This window comes from Athene noctua, chromosome 4 (assembly GCF_965140245.1).
Source record: "Athene noctua chromosome 4, bAthNoc1.hap1.1, whole genome shotgun sequence".
Classification (NCBI taxonomy): domain Eukaryota; kingdom Metazoa; phylum Chordata; class Aves; order Strigiformes; family Strigidae; genus Athene; species Athene noctua.
In genome coordinates, this window is record NC_134040.1 from 43,376,107 (window position 1) to 43,396,056 (window position 19,950).

Here is a 19,950-nt window from a genome sequence, read left to right on the forward strand (position 1 = left end):
GAGTCCTTTTTTTTAACCTAGAAAAGAAAAATAAAATTCCAACACAACCAAGAATAGCAAAAATCCCAACCCTAGTTGCAGGTAAGCTCTGAGAGGTCTGGGTTGCATTTCCAAAGTTAAGTAAATAAACAGAGGAACTGGTGGCTAGATTCAATAAGCCATACTTAGACTTTCACAAAGCCACTGTTGAAGCCCTGTTTTTGCAGAACCGCCACACTCTGCAGGTCATAAGGACAAACTAGGTCCATAAGGGAAAAACATTTTGGTTTTTTTTTGTTTTTTTTTTTTTTTTTTATAAAAAAAGAAGAAAAATTGTGCTGATTTGGGCATGCATAATATTTATGGCACTGCAAACACAAAATGCAGTAGCACAGGCAGCATGTTTTCCGTCAGACTGCTGGCCTGCTTTTCTGTAGAGGATCTGGAGACATATTAAGCCATGTAAATGGAAGTCCTCATATCTAAAACTTTCTGTCCTTTGTGGCAGCTCTGCTGTAGATGCAGTTTGTACTTACTGCACTGGTGTGAGCTGGAGTCTGCATGGATGGACTAACAAATCAGAAGGGTGTAATTTGGGATGGGCTGGGAGCTGCCCTGCAGTACCAGATGCTGTCTCTCAGCTACTGTAAATTGCTCCAATTTCTTATCCATTGTGACTCATAAAGCCTTAATTAGTGACACCCACATCAGTGAGAGATGGGCTCAGTCTGGGTCTTGGGCACAGTGATTAGTGAGAGATCAAGGTCAGTGAATCTCCTTGCTCTATTTAGCAATTGCTGTGAGACTTTTGTGGGCTTCTGTCATTATTTCTAGATCTTCAGCCATAGTGGTATTTTTCTTGAAGATCAAAGATATGGCAGGAGGTAAGGACGACCAAAATTCAGGTCTGCCCTTAGGGTTACTCACCATATTAGCTGCTCTGGTTTTGAGGTCTCTGCAGCATTCCTTCCTCACAGGAGCTGCGAATAAAAGAAGATAATAAAGTACTTCAGTTATCCATTTTAAAAGAGAGAGAAAGATATTTATTGATTGTGTGATTATATTTTTTTTTGTCCCATAGCTAATATTGATTTCTTTTCCTTTGTGTTTGTAAACGATTGGAGAGGCTTTGGCAGTGGAATTTTAACCCTTCCTTCTCTCTACAGCCTGTTGACTGACCTTAAAGTTTCCCATGGGAAATAAGAGAATTTGTTTAATCTCTTTGTATGGGGCTAGCTATGGGTTATTGAAAATGACCTGTTGTTATTGTGCCAATGAATAAAATGTCACAAGTAATTTTGGCAGAACTAAAGAGCAAACTAATTGAAGGAATAGTCAGTGAAAGTCAGAACAATTTCATCTGTTTTTAATATCTAACAGGGCTCAAATTCAGCTTTTTTTTCACATACAAAGATTTAAACTCTAAAGTATACACATCTCTTCCTAGTACTACCTATGGCACAATTTTTTATAAAGTTACATTAAACAATCTGATCAATAATTAAAGTGATCAAGATTAAAAGTTAAAGGCAAATTGCACTGCTAGTTCCTTCTTTGAAAGGAACCTTAGATTTTTGAAAGGAACAGGCTTTTCTTAAAAAGATTGGTTTTTAGAGGATATCTAGGAAAAAAAGATTAGCAAAAAACCATTGTGCAACTGGTGATGTAGGATTATATATTTATGCATCCCCAGGCCACATGCTGCATGGAGTTGCAGCAGTTCCTTGTCCGTAGAGATGACTGCTCATAACTTAAGAATGTGTAAATACAGAACACTCCCTGAATAAATACTATTGTTAAGAGCCAAGGGCTCTGCAAGTTAACAATGAGTTATTGTTGCTGTTATTGTTTACGATACCTTTTAATGGAATCGAAGAACCAAGACACAGCAGCTCTACACAGGAATGGACCTGGACCTCTTACAATGAGGAAAATTTGCACAGAGGCTGCTCTTGGTCTGCAGATTGTTTATAAGTAAATGACATCATTCTGCTATCTACAGACTCCCCAGCACCTTATGATTTATAAAATCCCGATAGACTGTGGCCTTTTATATCTTTCACAACTTTCCAAAAGGGCCTGGCTAATGTAGAATTGCAGATTTTCATTTGATGTGAGTTCCTGCCAGTTTATACCCTTTATTCTTTTAATGTGTGTCATGAAAATAAAGCTGCTACCTCCATCAAGAGTTTCTGAAGAACAAAGTGTGAGGACGTCTTTTCGGTGTTACAGCAAGGCAATGTGACTAACGTTTAAAGGACTGTATGATGTAACTGGGAACAGTTTGGCTTTTGCTGTATAGTGTATATATGTAATAGAGATGAATGGAAAATCAGCAAGGGAATATTTTAGGCTGAGTGTCAGGAATTGTTTCTTTACAGTGAAATCTTTTATGATAGAGAATAGTCCTGGGAGGAAAATGGTGGGAGCTCCTTTACTCGAATCATTAAAAACTGGACAAACCTCTAGGAACACAGTGTGGAGCAGTCTTGCGTTGGCAAAGATACGAACTAAGTACCTACAGGCTCTTTTCCATCCCATTTCCATGAAAGACAGATGGGTAGATTGATAACCCTTGAGGCGATTTTAGCAGTGTACTGCTAATGCAGCTCTTAGAGTTGCCAGACCGGGTTTTCAAAAGACATTTGGACAACTGTGTCTGAAGTGGTTCATAAATTACACTGTGTTATGCCAGCAAAACTCTTTTCACTTCAGCAGCCAGAAGTCAGTATGTCCACAATTGTCCTCACCAGGATTATTGTTTTTTCTTCTAGGCAGCTAGGTCTGTATGAAAGATTTTCCTGTGAACTAATGGAAGAGAGGTCATTAGGTAGCTGTTAAACACCACTCATACTGAGCCTGCCTATCCGCCTTCCTTCGTATTTGCTGTAAAAAGTGCCTGTCTCAGACTCTCTTTAGTGAGTTTTAGAATAGACAGTGTGCCTTGGCCCCACCAATGTCACTTCCATAGTAGGGAGAATTTATTTACTTATAGGGGGAATAGGGAAATATTAGAATTAACTGAGAATGAATTCTACCTGACCAAAAAGGTAAGGAGGCTAAGAAGTAAGAGCATACAGATGGAAACATTTCGCATTGCTGGTATGGACCCTTTTATAGAGAATTTAAGCCACATAATGCTTGCTTTTTTTGATTGCCTTTCAGAAATCCTTTAAAAGTAGCTCACAAGTACTGATGAGAACCACTGGTCTATGTTCGTAAACAGTCATGAAAGGAAACAGGAGTGCACAGTTTTTCTATATTGTGATTTTTGTTTATCAGAAGATGTTTAGATTTTTTGTCTTCTCATTTCCATCAGTTCAATACAACTCTAAGGTATATTTAAGCCGTATGTTTTACTAGAAAAATTCCGGGTGGCTGATATTTGTTTTCAGTCTCTGCTGCTGGATGAGAAAATGTCCCAGCTGAGGAGTTCCGATGGCAGGCAAGGAAAGAGAGGTGTGTCTGCTTCCCTTTCAGTAAAGATAGGACAATAATTGCTGGTTTATGATGTGTGATTTTTTTTTTTTTTTCTGTTCTTATTAAATATTTAGCAAGATCTAGCTTCTTTTCAGAGATCTGTATGACATGCTTGGATTTGAGGAATCCTTTTTGGAGTCTGAATGCTCTACTAAACTCTGTCCTTCTCACTAATGCTGAGTCAAGGGGCGTTTCTTTGTTTTACATATGTAGATCACAGGGTAGTGTTATGTTTGTAAGCATGGAGGGAAATCAAAGGTAGTCATTGCTAGATGTTCTGTTGAATGTAATTGTTTCTAAAGTAGATACCAAGAGGTATATGATACACCTGTACAGTAATTATCTGTCAAAAACTGAATAGGAGCTACTTCAGCCCAGGTGCTATTTTCTTTGTTATCTCTTCTAGGTGGAGAATCTATTGGCTGTTGATGTTAATCTCTTACTGTTTTTGTACTGTTCCATGGATGATCTGGAAACCAGGATATACACCACTGATGAAGGTGGCTAAAATACCAGGTAAAGAAGAAATCTATTATTTAAACCATGTTTGTCATTAGCAATCAAGAAACTGTAAATTAGGTTATTTAGTGAAACAGCATGCCAGGATCATACCATGGTGGAATTAGCTGTAGCAAAAAAAGCTCAAGTGAAGAGTGCAGGGTGTGGGAGAAAACAAAGGCAAGGATGTTTTCTGTAATGTACTGGATTAACCTTAGAGTAAATTTTCTTAAGTTGTTTTTTTTTTTTTTTTATGAGAGATACAGTTAATGGTAACTAACTCCATGTTTAAAATTAAACCAAAAGGGGAGAAAAATAAAATTGCAAGGGGCCCAAGTGAAAAAGATGTGATTGTTTACTGCCTTTACTAGAAATGTTCATAAGGCCTCTAATTAATTAGGTTCAAGGTTTAGAGCCATAATTCAGTGTTAGTAGTGTTACTACTGTCACTCAGGCACTTTCAGATGAGCTGAGAGACATCTGCTCATCTTATTTAACTTGAAGGAGTACCTTTAGGTAAAAAGAGAAAGAAATTTGGAAGAGGAAGCAAAGGTCATAACCAATGAATAATTTTTATTCATATATACTCAATAACTATCATGCAAAAGATCTGACAGGACATAAACTATGCTGAAAAATCCCCCCATCTTGTTAGGTAACCTGCCGAAAGCTGAAGAAATCTTAATATGTCATTTGCCTTATTGTACTCATTTTAAGCTCATGAACTAATACAGCAGGAAAAAAATCTTAGATCAAACTATTTTTAGCTGCCAGTGTGTCATAAGGAACTTCTTCCCGTGTACTGGGGTAAAGAAATGGGTAAGAAGGGAAGCTTGATATAGCTCCAAAAAAAATTTTTTGTTGTTTTTTTGTTTTATGGTACAAGCCGTGGGCTGTAGAAGTAGTTGGGAGCAAGAAAACTGATTGCCATCCTGACTGTCCTGGCAACTTTGTTTTTTGGCAGAGAAACTGGGAAAGATTTCCAGCTGGGGAATCATGGAGGAATCACTCTGCCTGGGAAAAGACCTGGAAAGGACTAGCACATGTGAGGAAGGCCCTACTCTGTAAGAGAGCACCCTTGGAGGGATTGGTACAGCCAGTCCCATGGCTGAGTAAGGTTATACTAGGAATCATGCTGTGGATGCTGACAGGTTAAAAGGAGTACTCTTTGGGAGGACTTCTTCAGGCCTCTTTGAAAGTTTTATGTTTTCTTGGGGCAAAGAGATCAAAATACCTTATATTAAACCAAGCACCTAAGGCAGCAAAATGAAGTAATTTGAGCTTGTTTTATGAGCCATCTCTCTCCCTCTGGCAATCTCTCCATACGTGTCTCTGTGTAACTTCTTTTGAGTGCGCAGTATTTGAGCTCTAACACCACTTGAAAGTGTTACACTTGGTGTAAGTTAGAATTTCTATCGTGCCAGATAAAGCCTGTGTCCTTTGGAAAGAAGAGATGCCAGTCAATCTGGTTCGCAGCAGGGGTTATGTATCATTTGTAAGTTTTTAATCATATCTCAGAGTTTTGAAGTAATGTCTTTGGGAGGTTCAGCCTGTTGTTTTCATCAGCTGACTGGCTCTGTTTGAGCACTGGGAAGCCAATAATTTGGGGATCATCACTCCTTCACAGAAGTATTAGGACTTATAAAAATGTGAACAGAGCTCGATAGGCTGCAAATGGCTAAAGATTGCAGTTTTCAGATGGGCTATGAATGCAGGTCTCCTCAGTTCTTGGTAGTTGATAGAGGAATAAATTCATTAAAATGGGAAGAAAAAGTGCATTGAAAATTGTGAAGCATTCATGTGTTATGGTAAGAGGTACCAATTAATCAACCAGAGAGGTTAAATTGAGACTAATCTAAACTAGAGTTTGAAAATAATCTAAAATGGATTAAGGTGAAAACAAAGGAAGAGTCTTTAATTAAGTTATTGGACCAGGAAAGAAAGGTTTTAAACAGGTCTCATTGCTGAATTAAAATGACTGATACTAGCATTTATTTTCTTTTCCCTGGCTATGTCTGCCTTCTTTGTAGGGGATTGTAGAGGATGTATGGAGTGAAGAATTAGTAAAGTTTAATAATCTGGTATTTTATAATAGCTGTCTGAACAGTTGGGGACTGTTGTGCCCTGCATGAGAAGGAAAATGATACTGCTGCAAGGAGAAAAAAAATACTGCACCGAAGAGAAGTGCTCTCAGCTGGAGAGCCAACTTGATACCAACAGACCATTGCCTCCTCCAGCCTGTGCAGCTGGTGATATCGTTACAGTGCCCTGCTGGCACCGTGGTACTGAAATCTCTGTTAAATTATTAAGAAAACATAAATATCAAACAGCTAAAGAGATTTTTAAAAATCTACTTAAAAATGGAAGGTGTATTTAGAAGTACAGGAGTACCTTGAATATTTTCATTGATCACTTCTGACAGACAGGTCTTCTAATTACTGCTGATCTAGTATTCCTTCCTCTTTATTGCTGTTGAAAAGATTATTCATAGGAAATAAAGACATACTTTGGGATTTCTGGAGGCAAAAATAAATACACAGTGTCCTCATGAAGTAATAAGTGAATAGGATCCTATTCTAAATATTTTGCAAGAGGGAGATGGGGTAGGAACTGAGGCACAAGGAGCAAAACACGTTTCCTGAGGTCAGCCAAGAGGGAGGCAGTAGGAGGTCTGACAGGGGGTCCCTGCCCCGTGAGACCAGACCCTCTGAAGAAGGTATAAAACTTTACTCAGGATTTAGATTAAACTTGATGCGGCAATTATAAATGAGGCTGATACATTTAACAAACATACATACTGTGACAATATAAATACATGTGTAAATACACAATCTATAGTTATAATATTAATGACCTTAAGTCCTGCCAGACTGTAAAATAATTTCACTCAACAAAACCCCCCAAATACCTAGTGATACATTTCTTCCATACTACAGTGCATTTATAAAGAAAATCCTGACACTAAGGATGATTTCTTTAGAATTTAACGTAAAATAAGAAAGCCATTCAAATTTTTTTTCTATTTTTTTCCTGCGTTTGAAAATCATATTTTCAGTTCAGCATTAAACTGTCTTTAATTATTAGTTGCATCATTTTGCATTAGTGCTTATCAACAAGCAGAAAGCTTTTAGTCTTAATGTCTGCAATTGGTAAAGTGATTGTTTTGTAAGACAAGCTATTTTTCAAAAATACAGTTCAGCTGTGCAATGTGGCTATCTACATTTTGGAGGGAATCAGGAACTTTGATTTATATGGGAAAAATTTTACACAAAATAATTTTGGGGTATCCTTAAGTGCCTACAAAACTTCATGAGTTCAGACCTGTTGTTTCTGAACAAGAAAAATGTGAGCAAATTTTGATTCTGGACTTTGAAAAAAACCACAGAATTATGCTTAGAAAGGCAGATAAGCTGCTGAGGTTTGCAAGGAAGGATCTTAGATGGGCAAGGGGAAGGTGCTGCTTTGGAAAGTTTTCTTTAGAGCTATTAATGGTGATTGAGTTACACTGCAGCACAGGAGAAAAAAGAAAGCCAGGACAAGATACTATTTTGTAAGAATCTCAGGCAGGCACTGTTTAACTGAATAGTATTTTCAACATATTTGTAAAGGCAGGTTTTTCAATGTCCCAACCTAAATTTGTCATAACGGCATGAGAGAGACAGATGCTAAAATTCATAAACGTCATACCAAACAGATGAATCTGTATGCCATATTTATACTGCCAGATTGTCGGGAGCTCTTCTAATCTGTATAAGAAAATATTTTTTTGATAAACAGTATTGACAAACTTCCTCTGTGGGGATAATATAATATACTGTATAAACTACAATTATTTTTTTTTTACATATAATATAATGTAACATAATTTATATTACTGTAGGCTGCCCAAAACTCTATCCCTGTGTGTACTGGTGTTGGTGTAAAATCAAGGTGGATTCTTTGGAGAAAGAATCTTTATTCTTCAGATACTCTAAAACAGTTTCTAAAAGATACAGGCTTGCTGAGGACATTACACAGAAATTCGAGACACACATCTCTAAAACACCTAGAGCAAGAAGCTCTGAAAATTGAGCGAGGCTGCAGGTATGTTTTTCTGCTTTGCAGCAAGTCTGTTGAATGAAGATCCACCTCCTCCTCCTAGGACTTGGTAAGGTACAGAATAAACTACAAAATACATTTTCTTCACAGACAGCTGAAGCAGAGTGTAAGGAAGCCTGAGGTGGTGCTGAGGAGATCCTCAGATCTCTGTGTTGTACTTTGATTTAGCAAAGAGTGTGAGTGAGGAGGGCACAGTAAAGGGCAGAGGGTAGAAAGTGTAACTAAGACAAGAAGGAATGTTTTTCTTAATATAAGGACCATAAAAAAATTTCTAAAAAATTTAAGGTTTAAGGATTACAAGGTATATAGTTTTAATTTTCTTTTTTTGAAGACCCCCTAGGAACTTTTTAAGAGCATTTATCATCTTGGCTATAGCTTGGATACACAGACTAAACCTGTGTTTTAAAATTATTCTGTAAATAATTTCTCTCTCACCAAATATCCTGAAAAATTATGTACCACTTCAGTAGAGTGGTAGTGTTTCTTTTGAGGTTTCTTCATAGGCCAAAAAGTGCTAGCTTTTACTTAGATCTGATAATTAAAAGGAGATGGATATAAAATTTTTTTTTTAAAAAAATGAGGTAAATTTTAAATTGATTTACCACAAATGACACTTGGTTCACGCAACTGTTTTCCATGCAAAGTGTTAACAAAGGGTTCACTTGGCAAATAGCCAAGTGTTACTAAGGATGGCATCCACCTTTTGAGATCAAGAGATCTTGGATCACAGGAGAGAGATGGTATTAATTACCACTACAGAGACTCCAAGAGACAAAGTCACACAGTTGGTTGCAAATTGAACTGAAGGTGGTAATCAGACTAAATTTTCATAATAGTACCTTCTAAAACTAAAATCTTTTTAGCAATGAAACTAAATGATACCCTAGAAAATCCATGTCAGCCTGCCTCCATTCAGTTTCTCTCTGCTTTGGATTCTGTGTGCTTTTTTTCCTTTTTCATCTATGGAAATACAGTGCTACCAAATTAATCTTCAGCTAGTAAATAGCAAAACTGTTCTGGGAGTTAGCAGAGCCAGTGGAGCCCAGAAGGAAGCGCACTGATAATGACTTCAGCAGAACAAGAAAGGACAAGAATGACACCCATTTAGTATCCTTCACATGGAACAATGCAATGTCAAGGTTTTAAGCATGGCTGTTGTAAACCTCTTTGGGACCCTAACTTATTTTTTGTACAATGAATCTCTGTCAGCATTTGATGTTTTAAGTTAGTAGGTTTCAATTCTGCTCCTGATTCAGTGAAAGCATTTGTGCCAGAAATGTCAAGAAATGTTATTTCACTACCTGGGGTGGAGGGGGAAAACCTATAAAGGAGTTAAGCAGATAAAGAATTTCATACATCTACCCACATTTTTCTCATTCTTCAAGGTTATCTCTATTCCTTCTCTTGGTACTGGGAATGCTTTTTCTTTGTACTGTATTTTTGAGCAACCTCATCTAGTACATTTTATCTTGCTAATAAATTATTTTTCTGGTAGTTTTAATTTCAAGTGTGTTTGAGACACTACCTGCGTCTTAAAATTGGTAATAAATGACCCCACTTCGTAAAACTTAATCCTCAAAAATGAGAAACACAATTCTCAGCTGGTTTAAGTGCTCAGATACCATGGTGAAGAGCATGAAATAGATAATGATTATGCATAATTTTTTAATGAGTAAAACAAGAAAGTTTGAGTTTGAATCCACTTTCAATTATAAGAATCAGGCAGGACTCTTGGAAGAACTCTGCGGAGTTGCGGGATTTCAGTGCTAGTTGAAAATGCCATAGGTATGCTGCAAAACAATCTTGTTGCTTTTGAGGCATCTCCAATAAGTGAAGAATAAATAGAAAATATTGCCACTATTCACTGTGAAGAACTATATTAAAGGTTTCACTTTTATTCTGAAAAGGTTTGTAAGAACAGTCAAGTATTTTCTTTCTGTTTCTTTCTGAAATTGGGTGAGTTTATGCCCCTCTTTACTTCACCATGGGGTGCTTTTGCTTTGGCAGGAGAAAATGCAGATAAATTAAAAAGCAGTCTTCACATCCCTGTGAAAGCTTTCTATTTGTTTCCCTTCTGAGAGGAGAGGAGGACCTAAGAGCAGTTTAACCAGGTCAGATCACTTAGCCAGTATCCTGTCTTTGAGGCCAGAAGTAGGTGTTTATAGAAATATGTAAGAGCAGAGCCTGAACAGTGATGATTATATAAAGAATAACTGATATTCACCTGTGGATTAAAGTCAAGCTTCTGTGTAAGGAAACGAGAAGCAGTGGCTCTGTCCTTACTAGTCAATCTAGATGATTTTTTCCAAGTGTGTCTCTGAAACAAATATTGAGATGAAAGAGGTTGCTTTTTTTTTTTTTTTTTTTTTTGTCGGTATGACAAGCACCATGTTGGCTTGGTGAGGCTGTTCATTTGAATATTTTTTTTTTTTTTTTTTTTTTTTTTTTAGAGCTACTGAGCTGATATTTTCATGGCACTGTATATGACAACTCCAAGGTCTCTGTTGCACTCTGTTTTTACTCTATGGTAATCACCACTTCAGAGTCCATTTTTTGTGAAGAAAAAACAATCCTAAATTTGCTCATATGCTATATTCTACATTTATCTACATTAAATTTACTCTATCACCTTATTCCTCAGTCATTTAGGCTCACAAGTTGGCTCTACATAGTTGCATCTCATTTTTATTATCTTGGATAAGAGTTCCATATCATACCATTTCCCATAACAAGCCCAAAATTTATTTGGGAGCTGAGACACCTGTTTGTTTTGGAATACGAATTTGAGTTTAGATCTTTGGTATCACTGCTGTTTTCTGACATTTCACATATGTTTTTCATTTTTTATTTTATTTTTTGAGGAGGAGAAAGGGTTTTGGGCTGGACCCAGGCTGTTACATTTGGATTGCCATGTCAGATCCATCTGCTGTTGGCTTGAGAGCTTTGATCAGAGCAGTTTGGGTACTGTTATATATGTGAAGTTGCTAAGCACATCCTCTTCCTTGTGCTGAATTTGTTGGTACCGGCTCTGCTGCCTCCCCAGTATCTGAAGAACATTCCTCGGCATCAGGCTTTATTTCTGTTCCATTTCTCTTTTGAGGCTGATGTCATAGCTAAGGAAAGAAGCACTGATATTATGGCCTGTTTCTAACACATTCACAATTCACTTCATGCAGTACTTTTGGACAAATATACTTGGAGTGACTGTATTTGTGTTATTTTCCTCTCTCTGTGATATTCTTGGCAAAATTCTCAGTGAATAAATGGAAGGAGGTAGGAAAAATAAGAAATGCCTCCACTCAACCCCATCTTTCAGTTTTCTCACCAATCTTGAACATTATTCTTTACAGGTTGCCTGACTCACCTTTTCAGGCTTTTTTTTCTCATATGAGTTATGCTTCAATTTCTTCATTGTCTCCCCTAGACCTAGATGATCCACAGTCAAAGACTGGCCCTTCTCTCTAAACCCTGCCTCTCCTTTTATCTTTCTATTCTTCTGCTTTTTTAATGCTAATAGCAGAGTGTACTCTCCTCCTGAGGAAACTGTTCTGTGCCACACACTTGCTGAGCTGCAATTTACCATCATGGCAGACTTAGCAAGAATATGGAAGACAGTGGTCTCACTGAATCTAACTCCTCTGTTGATTTTACTGTGATCTGGTTTTCTCCCAGTTTTTAAGTGACAAGATCAATATTAGTGAGTGGATGAAAACCAAAGAAAATAATCCAAAGATTCTAAATTTGTTTAACACCCACATTGGAAAGTCAGAGCAACTAGTGAAATTAAACAGCAGAGATTTCAATACTGATGTGGAGGGCTGGAGGGGGGTTAGGTACAATCTAGGAACTGAAGTTCACTGAAAGCCATGGTGGCTGTGACATCAACTCTCTGCGCCCCTGGCTGCCTATAGCTTTTATGAACTAGGGATGTGCAGCACCACTGTGTAGAGTCCCCACTGCAGCGGGAATGCCTTAACCCAACTCAAGGCTGCCCATACACTGCAACTTCTATTCTACTTTAAGGGGCACAACTTTGGTTTAGGAAGAGGATAGCAAAAATTGTAAGAAAGGCAGCTGTTACCACTACAATTACTTTTTTAAAAAGGAGATAAAAATTGCTTTATTGTCACACAGCATTGTTGAACGGAGGGAACACTTGCAGCATTGTATGGATATGATGCGCCAGTTAAATGAAAGCTGGTCCTGGTGCTGGGTCTCATGGTGAGCAAAGACTGGAACAGAAATTGACAATTTTTAGAGAGCAGAGTAAACGCTTGTTAATAAAAGGACTAATGCTGTGGAGGGTCCACCTATCCATCTCAGAGACTTCTGGCAGACATAACGTCCTTTCGGGAAGCAAGAAAGTGAAGTGGGTTATTTCCTGATCACGCAGACTCGGAGACTAACTGCTAGATAGTATGAACTGGCATAGTATGACAATTTATGTGATTTGTCGTTACCAAAGTGGATGCAGTCAAAAGTCTAGTCGGTTTTTAAGAGAGATGGTGTAGAAATCTTTCCATTTCTTTGGGCATCTGCTGTATGTGTTGTAATTAATAAAAGGTTGTGACCTGGCCCAGGGGTGTGGTTCCTCACATTTGGCTGGGTGTTTACACTGTATTTTGTTAGGACACACAAACAAGCCTATTAGTTTATGTTGAAACACAGAATGATGACGTCTACAAAGTGTGCATTTTTTTCTTGTTTAGTTAAACACTTTCCAGATTAATGAACAAAGACAACTATTAGAGGATTTTACGTATTTTAATGATACAAATGGGAAATACAGGATTAAAATAAAGACATCAAAATACCATATGCTGGGTTTTGTCTGTTACAGAATCAACTCAGCTGCATGTAATGTTAGGTTCTTATTACTGCAGAGGTGAAAAATGCAACCTTCCTGGGCCTTGTAATCAAATCCAAAACCTTGTATCCCAAGTCACCATGCACTTAAATGCTCTGGGATCTTGTTCTTTATCTTCTTGGAGGTAAAAGTAAATCCATGAAGAAAGTGCAGTAATTCTTCCATATGCTTGGACATACTCATTCCCCTCCTGTTCATGAATGTTCTTTAATGTTTTCCCTGCCAGTGGGTTTTCTTTAGTCTTGTGCAGATACCTGGCGGATGATCGACATTCTGGAACGTCTATTCTCTTGGGCTTCCAGCCTAACCTTGAAGCCTTCAGGTGTCACATATATTCAGTGCCTTGGAATTTTTTTCCAGCCTTTTTAATCCTCTCTCATCAATCTGTTAACAATCGCTGCATGTTTTGTTTCATCTCAAGAAACATCTGGAATAGTCATACATATTTAGTGTTTTTTTTGTTGAAAGGATCTTTTTTATTTGGTCTCCTATGTCGTTTTTCTTCTTTCATATACCTTGCTTAGCTACCTATTTTCACTTGAATATATCAGGTTACGAATTTGTAAAGTGGACCCTTGGCCTGCCATCAGATAATGTGTCTAAACTATTGATTATTTATGCAGCTTTTTAAAAATAAGTCTTCTGTGGTATCTAAGAGTTGTTTGACACGCCTTTTTAGAACCAATAAATAAACCAAAACCATAAAAACTTTTAAAAATGACCAACTATCAGGACTAGACACAAACAGTGCAAATATTTTTTAAAAATTGAAGAATAAACGACTAGCTGCCAGATAAAGAAGCTGGTTGCAGGCAGAAATGCAGAGTCTAACAGCATGGCAGCCACAGTAATTTTAATTAAAAAAATACTTATAGTGCAAATCTTTGGTGTCAGAGTCTGTTGGGTTGTGCACTTTGCTGAGGGGAAAAAAAAAAAGAAAGAAAATTAAAGAAAAAATATGTAGATTCAGTGCTCATCTCTGTTCTCTTGTCTTCAAACCACATTTAAGAGGTTGGTGTTTCAAGCAATAGGCTAAAAAAATAGTAATAAAATGGTGATAAATGGGCTGAGGTAGAAAAGGCATTCCTCTTCTTCTTGAAGTCATGCCATATACAACTAGGAGTAGTGCAAGAATCTGAAGAAGGGCCAAAAGGGGAACAAAAATGAAATGTGCCCTGGCTAGGGCACCCTTCTGTAATAGGCAGTCCTGGTCCTGATATGATTTGCCCTGGGAGAAAAAGAGGGGAGTGTGAGCAGCATCTGCCTTATGCCAATATAGACTTGGGAGACAAATATTCCTGAGTCCCACAATTTAGTTGGAATCCCTGTGAGTCAAAGGCAAATTACCCTGTGTCAGCTGTCTGTGCTTCAGACCTCATAGATATAAATCTTAAACAGAAATACTGGCCTTTTAAAAAAAAATTGTTTGAGAGCATTATTTGTTGTGTACTTGCCATTTGTCAGGTTTTGGGGTTGTTTTTTCCCCACTACTACTTTGAGGAGAAAAGATGATTTTGTAATTTGAACCACAAGCAAATTAACTATCACTCTTGGCTGGTACATTTAAGGACTTTGCTTTCAACTTGATTTTAAAACTTGCTCATCTGTACTGCTGGCTCCTATGTTTTAGGAAGGAGATCTAATGTCCCTATAAGCATTAAGATTTGGCCATGTTCTGTTCCAATGTAACAGTTTCTCAAAGCTGTAGGAAGTTTTATTTCTGTTGCACATCTGCAGTAAGAACCAGGCATTTGAAATCTGAGCCCCTTAAGGGCCCAGGTCTCGGAGATATTGATCATCTTCTGCAACTTTTTGTCTGCTTTTAATTCCCATTGCAGTCGGCAGGAGACGAGGCTCTCGCCACCTTACAGGATCAGGCTCTCAGAAGTTGCTTTTGGAGAAGGTTGTCTGCCTATGTATACAGCTGGCTGGATGATCTCTCATCAGACGGCTCCATATGTTATTGCACATCCCAGATATTTCTGCTGTCAGCTGAAGGTAAAACAATGTCTGCATTGTCTGGACTCCAGCTGAAAAGTTACTAAGTGAAAGCAAGCTAGAGAATGGATTTAAGCTTTTTTGAAAATTAAATTTTTTTAATTTTTTTAAAAACATATTTTACATATAAGACTTCAACTTAGAATATTGAATATATTGATAAGGGACATCTTTTTCTAGGAACTTTTGTGTTCTAGTAATTTTCATGACTAATAATTTAATAACTAAATAATTTTAATAATTAAAGAAAAGGATAGATTAAGTTCCAGATGGGGCTTCCATCCAATTCAGAGTAACAGTCATGTAGCAATGTAGCAGGTTAGGTGACTTGAGAACTCCAGCTCTCTGAGATGGTAGAGACAATCCTTATGTCACAAAGTGCCCCAAACATCTTCAAACGCAGTAGTGAAAATTTAGTATGACTGGAAATGAAAACTACAACTGAACCAATGGGAGATGGGGAAGAAGAAAACCTCCCCTGGTGACAGAGCTTACAATGGAGGACTAAGGAAAAAAGTTTTTGAACCAGGCCCTAAAATTTTAACACTCTGAAGGATTTACAGAGTCCCTTTTAGCTGCTTCTCTTAGAACTGGTGAATAAGGCAAATTATTTATGTTAATGATGGAGCACTTATATGGGAGGTGACAGTGGGTAACTTCATGTCTCATTTTTCCTTACATTCTGTGAATAAAAGTTTTTCTTGAGGGAGACTATACCAAAGTAAAAATCAAGTTCTACTTTTTACAGAACTCTAACATTATAGCTGTAAATTGTCACATAGTAAATAAATAAATAAATGCTGCAAGTAGCACTTGAAGCACAGAGAGAGCTCATTTTTAGAAATTTAAGGCACCTGTTATTTCCATTGAAGTCAAAGGGAAATTGCACAGAACATCAAAAGGAAACCCAGACTATCTTAAATTAGCCAGTAAAAGCCAAAGGAAATATTAAAATGTTGAGCTTAACACTTAATGAGTAAACCCTTTCTTCTCCCCTACCTGCACATAGCTATTTTGAGTATATTTAGCATATACTTTAACTGTACTCCAGGCCTCCATCCTCAAATGGGGCAGAACACTATTAGTTGCCTTCCCAGTCAGAGCTTTGGTCTTGTTTTCACTGGAGTCATACTTGGATCATATTTAGTCAAAGTGCACAGTGTACTAGCAGGTGAAAGATGGCAATTTGAAAGTATTCTATCTTTTCCACAGACTGAATCTATCTTTATCCTGAGCAATTATTTTGGTAGTGCAGTTTCCATTTCCCAAGCAGCAACACCACCAAAGATTTTGGTCAGTGCAGTGCAAAACTTTCTGCCTAAAAAAGTCAAAACTAAATCAACAGCATGTTGAAATCATCTGGTGGATGCAGAAGAGTAAACACAGAAAAGGCAGAAATGTATCTGCAAAAATTCTTTATGTAGTTCAGTTTTTTGAGAAGCAATTATATAGAAGAGACAAATTATATTTGGAAGAGGAGTCATATGCTGGTTCCTTAGGGAAGGGGCTGTCTGGGTGCTAGAATTGCTTGGGCAGTAGCAGTCATGGGCAGAGGCTGTTGGTGGTGGGGAGTCTGTACACCCTGTAGTCCCAGAAAGCTGCAGTCAGAAAGCTCCTCAGTAACGTAGGCAAAACTGTTTTTTCTGTGCTTGTGGAGAAAGGTTATGGTGAAGGTGAGAGAGGAGGTGGAGACCTCTGTGTCGTGGGCAGTTGGCTACCAGCACAGCCCCTTCCCCAAGATCCTGCTCTTTCTTCCCAGCCACTCGGAGCACAACAACTTACTCTCTGTATTCTTCCAGTAGCTGTATATGAGGAAATACAGGTAACAGTAAAGGTGTTATACTGATATATCTTAGTTGAGTAGTTTAAGGTATGAGACTTCTTGTAGCTACATCTACCTAGATTTTTTTGTCGTTGTTTTGGTGAAAATATCCGACTTGCCTGTCCAGGTTCAGTATAACTCGTTGTCAGTTTAAAAGGACAATAATTTGCCTGCATATGTAGAATTACCTGAAGCCCAAGGCACGTGTTGTTAGTTAACTCTTGTAAAGATCTTTGCATGATAAGCATTTTTCCAAATGAGTTAAAGAACTGATACGTATTTAGTACAAATTACACAGTTATGAAACTTCCTAAACCCAGTCTGTGTGCCTGAGTTTCCTTGGTGTGGAAACCAGGGTGTGGGAGGAGTAGAAGGGGGGGAATGGTTCATGTCTGGCTCCATGTTACAAAGTTAGGGCATTGCCGGGATGTGCGTCCAGAGCCGAGAATACTCCTGGATCCCATAATGTAGTTGTAGTCACAGTGTTCCTGGTGTGGGTCTGCCACGTCCTAGCTATTCACTCTTTTTCTTCTGGAATAAATTTGCATGGATTATAACTAGAGACAGCACAAATTGGTGTTGTGTCCTCTACTTCCATTCAGCCAGCTCACTGCTAGACCATCAAACATTTGAGTATATATTCAATATTATTTTTCCTTAATGTTAGATTTATTATTGATGGAGAACATGTTTTTTTCACTCAGACAATTGCTGTGTCTAATGTCATGACCAGGCAGAGTCACCCTTTGCCTTTGGGTGTGCTGGTACCTTTCCCCAGACAGCTGCGATAAGGTGAGGTGCACAGCTACCTCACGGAGCTGAGCCTCTTTGTCCCTCCAGTTTTTCAGTGTCCTCACTCAGATAATCCATCCAAGAGAGGAGACGCAAGTGTACCCTGAAGCACTCATACAGCCTGTCTTTAGGAAGTGAGGTGTTACTGTAGCATTGTTAACGAGTAGGAGACCCTGTCTAACACAACATGGAGCTTGGCTAGTGCCACTCAGAGTAAGAGTTTGCAACTTTCTTTTGAGAAATATTGTTCATTTAAGTTCCAGTAAGAAAAGCTGTTGAAGAAACTGTCTCCACTGGATTAGTCTCATGAGCGGGGAATGAGGTTACGTACAAGTAATTTTGAATTACTCACTCTAGCTCATAGCGTATATTAAATCAACCAAGTTAAATTAAAAGGCTGCTTCTTTATGAGCAGGCAGTGCTAAGTATGATCATGAACCAGGTCTTTTCACAATGATTGTATGATTGGTTCACTCTCCGAAACAGTTATTCTAGACTCTCTGAGGAAAAATTTATTTGTGCTTTTATTTAAAGAAAATATTTGAAAACCTAGGTATAGCTTGGTCTTTCTTTTCCCAACCGGAAGAAATATTCCTGCTTTTAAACAATTTTAACAGCTGCAAGGAAGCCACAGTCATCTTTGATCTGTCAGTGAAATTAGTTTTCATTGTTAATAAAACCTGATATCTTGGGCAGGATGTTTAAGAAATGATTGTGGACCAATTGTAACCATCGATGTGCAAACAGGAGTCAGCATTAAACTTCTGTGTTTAATAGAATAGATTCGCAACCTAAACACATAGAGAAAATTGAGTCCCCCCAAAGAAACACGCAGCCTGCCTCACTGTGGGCTTGCTGCTGCTTTTGCTGGTCTGCCGTAAATCTCCTATTGCCTTTTCCATTTGGAGTTGTTGGCTGTAAGTGTGTGGCTGCCTTTGGTGGGAAGCTTGGGTTCCTCTAAGCAGCTGGCTGGAGAGTCTTAAGCAACTTACTGCTGACCAGTGCAGACTTTTGCTGAAATATGACATTATTGGTAGGAATATGGGCACTTCAAGGACTAGATAAGGGTTTTCTGGCTATCTCTATGATCCATTTAGGTTCCTAAATACCTATCTTGTTTTAGGCTGTACATAACGGGATTCATGTGTCTCAGTGATGTCAGTGGGACTATTTACTTGGGTTATACATGCTCTTAAATATTTTAAGAAAGAGGTCTTAGTGAGCCATATCAGTAACCATAACCCTAAAATAAATTTGAAATAACCTTAATTAATTCACAGTTCTGCTTCTCATTATATTGTATTGAATGAGGTCAGATACTGAACATGAGTACAAACAAAATGATAGAGGTGGTGGCATTTCCTGTAAGGTTGCTGGTACAGTGTTTATCATCAGATAAGGGAGAACAAAAGTTTATCCTGGCTAAGTAGACATTTTTAATATTTGAAAGACAATTCCATAAAAATATACAGGGAAAAAAAGAGATGACAGCTTATATGAGAAACCTGCCCAGTATTATATCCAAAGAGATAATAAAACACAATATAGCAGAGAGTTGTATTTGGGAAGTACAAGAACTGATGATTTTACAGAGTTATGTAGTACTTAACCTGGTATTATCAGAACAGAAAGGATAAGAATAAATCCATGGTTTCAGCCATCCAAGTGAGGATGTCTGAAAAGAGGCAGTTTGGAGAGGTGAAAATGTAATAATAATTTCCTTCAGCAGCAACCACAATAAAAATGAAACTCATCTGTCTATGCCCTGTTACTCTTTGAGATAGTCTAGAGTATTCTGCAGGACCTCCAACTGCAGGTCCAGAAGAACCTGGGTCTCCTGTAGGTCCTGTGCAGACATTTCAAGTGTCTTTCTGCAACCCAAATGTACTGGGTGTTTTTGTCTAGGCAATGGAATCCCAACAGAGTAGACTTTGTTTTTTGAGTGCTGACACTCACATGTGAAAAATTAGGCTCAAATAAGGACTTATGCTCCTAGTTTTTTATTAATTTTATTGGGAAAATAGGAGCCTAAAAAAAAAAAAAAAAAAGAAAAGATAAAGTATTTAAGTGCTATGCTTAATCTGGGCCAGGGAAGGAACTGCATCCCATGGAACAGCCAAGGACAGCTGTGCTCCATATACTCAAGGACAGCCTTCCTGGGAACACTGGTCTTGAAGAAAGTGCCTTGATTGCCTCTAAGGAAACAACACAGAATTAGGAATTCAGCTGGAGCATAATGGGGGCACAGATCTACTAAATGCAGGTAAGAGCTATGCTTTTATATATCATGCAAACCTTCAGTGATGCTTGCACCATTGATCTTGGTCCCTCTAATGCAACTCCCTAGGAGACACTTGTATTAACCTGTTTTCCATGTTACTGTCTAGTTGGTCTGGCTGCAGAAAGGTGATGCTGG